Raw genomic sequence first — 5,775 nt, forward strand, 5'->3', positions numbered from 1 at the left:
CAATCGATTTGTCGAGCAGCACGCCCATCGTCACCGCGAAACTAGATTTATTGCAGCTTTCCATCCGTTTGTTCCACGTCTTTTTTCTTCCTCCTGGTTTTTCAATAGTCTTTCTTTCGTCCACCGTTGGAAATCCTAGGGCGGAGAAGCGTAATATCCTTTTTTTTTTTTTTTTTTTTTTCAATTCGAAAGTTTTAAAGTAATTACTCGAGTTGGAAATTGTTATTTCGTAGAAAATGAAATGGCGCGCGTGGGAATATTGTTTGGAAAACACGCGAGTTAACGCGACGCGATTATCGATGAAATGAAACGAAAGGAGTCGGAAAAGGATATCTTCGATTTGGTTCTGTTCTCTTTTGTTTATTGGAAAATAGATAAATTTTCGTTTCTCATTACGATTGATTAAATATTTTTAAGAAATTGATAAAGATTGATGAAGATTAAATGGGGAAATCTACGATGTATTATTGATAATTATTAAAGAACGATAAAGAAAAATAAAAATTTAAAAAAACGTTTATACGTATTTTAAAGAGGATCTAAAAAAAACGAAAGAAATAATTATTCCAGTACTTGAATATCCGTGTTTCTTTGTTACTCGTAACAATGAATATCCAGTTGCATTTATTTAACAAATTGTTCCAGTTATTCCTCATCCGCACACTTCAACGCCTCTATTAAAAAGAAAAAAAAAAAAAAAAGAAAAAAGAAAAAAAGAAAGAGAGAGAGAGAAATCTTCTTAAATGGAGAAACCAGTTCTCCAGATCCATACAGAATTTCCACGATTCTTGTACGGAATAAAAATGAAATTCAACGAGGAAGCGACACAGATTATTAATTGGACAACGTTCTCTCCTTTGTTCTCTCGCGAGAAGTAAAATTTCCTGAATTCGTGTAATAATAATAATAATAATAATAAAAGAAAAAAGAGAAAAAAAATATGGCGAAAAATGAAAAGAAGAAAAAAAGAAACGAGAGAGAGGAAGAGAAATAATTATTTTTTCCTGTCTTCTGGTTATAAGACTAATTGCAATGAGGAAAAAGAAGAGAAGAGAAAAAATTATTTGTACTGTCTCCTGGTAATAAGACTGATTGCAAGTTCAATATAGCATGAAAAATACGAATGCTACTCTCCGGGCTATTTTTGAGATAAAATATCTGAAACGTTTTCCATCCGTCAAAGCGTAAAAAATGATATCTGGTCGAGAGTGAAAAATGACGTCACAGTCAGTTTCAACCCCTTAACCTTTCCCTAATTAGCAGACTCGAGAGAGGTTCAAGCTTGGAACAGTGCTAATGTATAAAACTAAATTATTTCATAAAAATAAATTCCTATATTCTTTCCACGTTATTTTTATCATATTACTTATTATCCAATTTACGAAAGAATATTACGAAATATTACATGCAACAAAGAATGTCTGTCTATTTTTATATAAAAATTATCTCGATTAAAATTTTATCTAAAGATTAGGTAAAAAGTTTCAATGCGTATAACGTATCGAAGAAAGATTAGAAATTGAGTATGAAGTAGACACACACATGTTTACTCGTTAAATAATACAAGTAAATACGAGAGGGAGAGAGGGGAAAAAAAAAAAAAATTCTGACTTTTTATTCCTCCTCCATTTTTCCTTCTTTCGCGCCATGGGGAAAAAAAATATGATCCGTGATAAAAGAGAAATATAGAGCAAGAAAAAAAAAAAAAGGAGAAAAAAAAAAAACGGGGCGAAAACGTGGCTGGAAATTTTAACGGGAAGTGAAAGTGTGCTCGCAATTGAAAATTTTTGACCTCTCTTTCCCCAAACGTGCTTACCACTCTTTTGCCGCCCCTTTCACCGCGGTGGACAGCTCGAAAAACCATCGTTGTCGTGTCTTCGACGTTACGCTCGACGTTGGAAATTGGTTTGGCTAGAGGGATAGAAAAAACGTTGAAAAAAAGAAAGAGGGCGAAAAAAAACTGGCGAATTTTTTTAAAAGATAGAAGATTTTCAAATCCTTTATTCTTTGACGAAGAGATTTTTGACAAAAGAGAGAAAGAGAGAGAAAGAGAGAGAAAGATTCTTTTCTCATGACATTCTTCATTCTTCATTACTCTGTGTTTTTTTTTTTTTTTTTGTAATATTTTTGAAGTGTATTTGATTATTATTAGTTTCAAGCGGAGAGGGAATTTAAATAATTTTTATTCTCCAATGCTCGTAAATCTTGTGTTACATATTCAAGTTTTCAAATTTTTTTACGTTATATATTTTTTTAAGATGTAAATGTAGTTAAAATTCACGGAATATTTTTCACGGAAATGAAAGATGGAGGAAGAAAAATTTAGTTCCCGTTATATTTAATTTATTTAATTCTCTTTCAACAGCTACTCGTATAAATCCGTTCCAATTTTTTTTTTTTTATATAATATATATAGATTTCACAATATTTCCATTGAATAATGCTTCGATTCAAGGAGAAAGGAAAAAAAGAAAAAAAAGTTTCATACGATAAAAATGGAATAAATGGAAGAGCGTATGATATTAATATTGTATCACGAAGAATTAAACGAAAAAAAAAAAAAAAAAGAAAAGAAAAGAAAAAAAGAAATCCATTACATTCGTTGTTAAGAGATATATAACTCACAAAATAATGAGAGAAAATGAAATAAATTTTATTCATATTCGCGCTAAGGGATAGAACATTATTTATTTTAAAAAGCATACTTATCGATATCCGGGGAATTTCTGCAATTAACACAAATATTATTTGCAATCTACATTCGGAATTGCAATGTATATAACATTCGTGTTTTCAGTTGCACTTGACAAAGTGAACCATCATCTAGATTGCTCTTGACAAATTGTACAGGGCGAGTCATGCAATTGGGCCGGGTTATATATCTTGCGTTTCGGTCGGGGATAGAAAATATCCGCGAAGGAAAAAATTGAACCGTGTAAGAAGATTTATTTTTACGCGCTTTCGTTCTTCTTGTGAGTGCAATGATGCACGTAAAAAAAAAAAAAAAGCTTTTGCTCCCCCTTTTCCTCTTCTTTCTTTTTTTTTTTTTTAAATAGAACTGTATAATTCCTTCGCGATTTTTCTGAATCGTGATTTTTCTGACATTCTATGCAGTCACGTTATGATACGTATTATTTTAAAATATTTAAATTTTGTTTACAGAACATCGAAGATATTAAATATTCTCAATTCTTAATATTGAATTAATTATTAACTATAATTGATTATTAAAAAAAAAATAATCAAATTAATTTAATTATATCATTAAAATATTTATTATTTATAGCTATATAATATTACATCTATATATTTTAAACAATTAAATTTAACTTTATTTATTTATTCTTACAATTAAATGAAAAAGAAGTTCCATTTAAAAAAAAGAAATTAATCCATTCTCCTTATATCACAAATATCAAAAAAAAAAGAGATAGAGAGAGAGAGAGAGAGAAAAGAAAAACGATGGACAGAATTAATCAAGACAAACTTGTCCACCGATATCTCAAGAATACCCGAACCAATTAATTCAGAATCCGCAAAATTAAGCGGAAAACCGCAAGAACTGTTGAATCCTGTTCCACGAACCGTCCACTAAAAACCGTCTTTCGGAACTTCCTTCCCCCCCTTCCCTCCGTCCCCCCCCCTCCGCTTTCTTCGTATAAAACATCACGATACAGTTCCCGCGACAGAGATGAATATCGTCGTCTTATCGGCGCAAGAGGACACGTGAATCATCCCGGAGCAAGCTCGAGGCTGGCCACGATCCCCGCAGATGGCCCGCGACGATAAGTGACCCTCTGGTGTCGCTGGAGACCTGGCTGCTTATTTTCCCTGAGGGGGTGGCGCGACAACGACCACCGCTACGAACGAACGAGGCCAGAGAGAGGCTGATAGTTGATAGGCCGTTGGAAGAACAGAGCGAGGAAGAGAGAGGGAGAGAGTGTCGAGAGCAAAAAAAGGCTTTGGAAGAAAAAAGGGAAGTTGAAAAGGAAGGGAAAGGGAAAAAGAGGTGCACCGATGTTTCCGTGCGAATGGAAACGGGCACGCAGTAGAAAAGGCCGGGTCTCTCCAATTTGCTGAGAGCTCTCCATCTCTTCGTGGATCGTCTCTCTCTCTCTCTCTCTCTTTCTGATTTAACCATGGAAGCCTTTCTTCTTCCTCTTCCTCGTTCGTTCCTCTCGCTGGCCACTCGAGACCCACGTTTCTTTCCCTCGTGCGCGTTCACACTTCATCTCCTCGGCTATCTTATTACGCCTGTTCCTCTCCCTCTCTCTCTCTCTTTTTCTCTTATTCTCTCTTTTCGCTTCTTTTCGGTTCTCGGTTCTTCTCGCAGGCAGCTAGCTCTTTCGAAGGCTATAATAGCGAGAGGGGCCTCGTTTCGAAGCCAGTCGGGTGAAACGGTTTCGAGCAGGGGATACGAAGTGATTGTGCGAGGGCCTCGTTCGAAGAAGACGTTGGAGAGAGAGGTTAGGAGGTCTCTTGATGGCGATGAGAGGCGTTTGAGCAGGGAGGAGATAGAGACGTTTGGTGGCGCCATCTATGCGGAGGAGTTAGGAGGAGAATGGCGAGGATGATTGGCGTAGTTAGAGGTTAGGATATGTTTGGTGTGATTAATGGGGCAAAGATAGATTATTATCCGTCGTGATTAATGATAGGAATGAGTTAATGGAGTTAATTAATATTATGTGAAAATAATTTAGATTGTTAGTATATATTATTATAATTGTGCTTCTAATAACAATCGAAAATAATAATTTCATTCGAAACGAGAAATTCGTAATTTTCTGAGTTGAAGAAATTGATATGTGTGATTGGAAAATTAAGAAGAAATTATCTTTCAATCTCGAGAAACTCAATTATGTGATTAAAAATCATATTAATCGAGTAGAAATAATTAGAAACTTTTTAAATCTCTTCTTTCACGAGAATAACGCGCCGTCAAACATCTGGGAACGCGAAGTTTAAACTCGAATTCACGGGAAACCCGCCACCGACAAGCCAAGAGTATACTTGATGACGGTTGGCAATAAAATTTAACGTCGTCCAGGTGTCGGCGTGAATAACACGGCTCGAATTACTTAAATTGCTAAATTACGGCTTCAGAAAGGAACGATAAAGAGCCGTAAGAATCTAATTTCGCTTCAACAGCTCGCATTATGCAATTTGCGACCATCCAACAACGGCGCAGGCTCCGTTGCAAGATTACATCGAGGCGATCAAGGGTGTCGCCTGTGCGTTTTATCGCCTCCATCGTGTCAAACGATGGAAAAAATCGTTTATCAGATTTATCGAACTTTGATTTTTTCTATTTCGTTCGATCTAATATCTGACCAACTGCGTTCGAGGTGGAGGCGCCATGAACGAAGCGAATTTCTGGAGATCTAAAAAATGAATGGCTCGATTAAGATTCGATCGAGTTGTTTAGGAGACTGTTATTGATTGGTAAAAATGCTGTTACTTTTTTTTTTTAATTTTGACTAAGTGATTAGTTTTTTCAAAGATTTTTTGTTTTTTAATCTATTATTTTTATTCGATCGTTAGAAATTTTTGATACAGTTATTAAATCGAATTGAATATGAATTTTGAAATCTTTTCTTTGATAAAGAAAATTCTATTGTTTTTTTTACATATAAAATTATTTTCTAAAATTGACTTGTAAGTGATTGATTTCTTCGAAGATGTTTGTTGTTTTTTAATCTAGTTATTTTTATTGATCGTTAGAAATTTTTGATACAGTTATTAAATCGAATTGAATATGAATTTTGAAATCTTTTC

At 34.4% G+C, this 5,775-nt stretch overlaps 1 protein-coding gene across 1 annotated transcript in view; it reads right to left on the reverse strand.

The window, feature by feature from the left end:
- LOC102680354 (60S ribosomal protein L35a) overlaps positions 1–2,686 on the reverse strand; it is an 18,042-nt gene extending 15,356 nt beyond the window's left edge. Inside the window, exon 1 of the mRNA XM_031513043.1 lies at positions 2,683–2,686. The gene's annotated coding sequence lies outside the window, so the exon portion shown is untranslated. The remainder of the gene's footprint in view (positions 1–2,682) is intronic.
- Positions 2,687–5,775: the final 3,089 nt, after the last annotated feature.

Source organism: Apis dorsata, unplaced genomic scaffold (genome assembly GCF_000469605.1).
Source record: "Apis dorsata unplaced genomic scaffold, Apis dorsata 1.3 scaffold_564, whole genome shotgun sequence".
Classification (NCBI taxonomy): domain Eukaryota; kingdom Metazoa; phylum Arthropoda; class Insecta; order Hymenoptera; family Apidae; genus Apis; species Apis dorsata.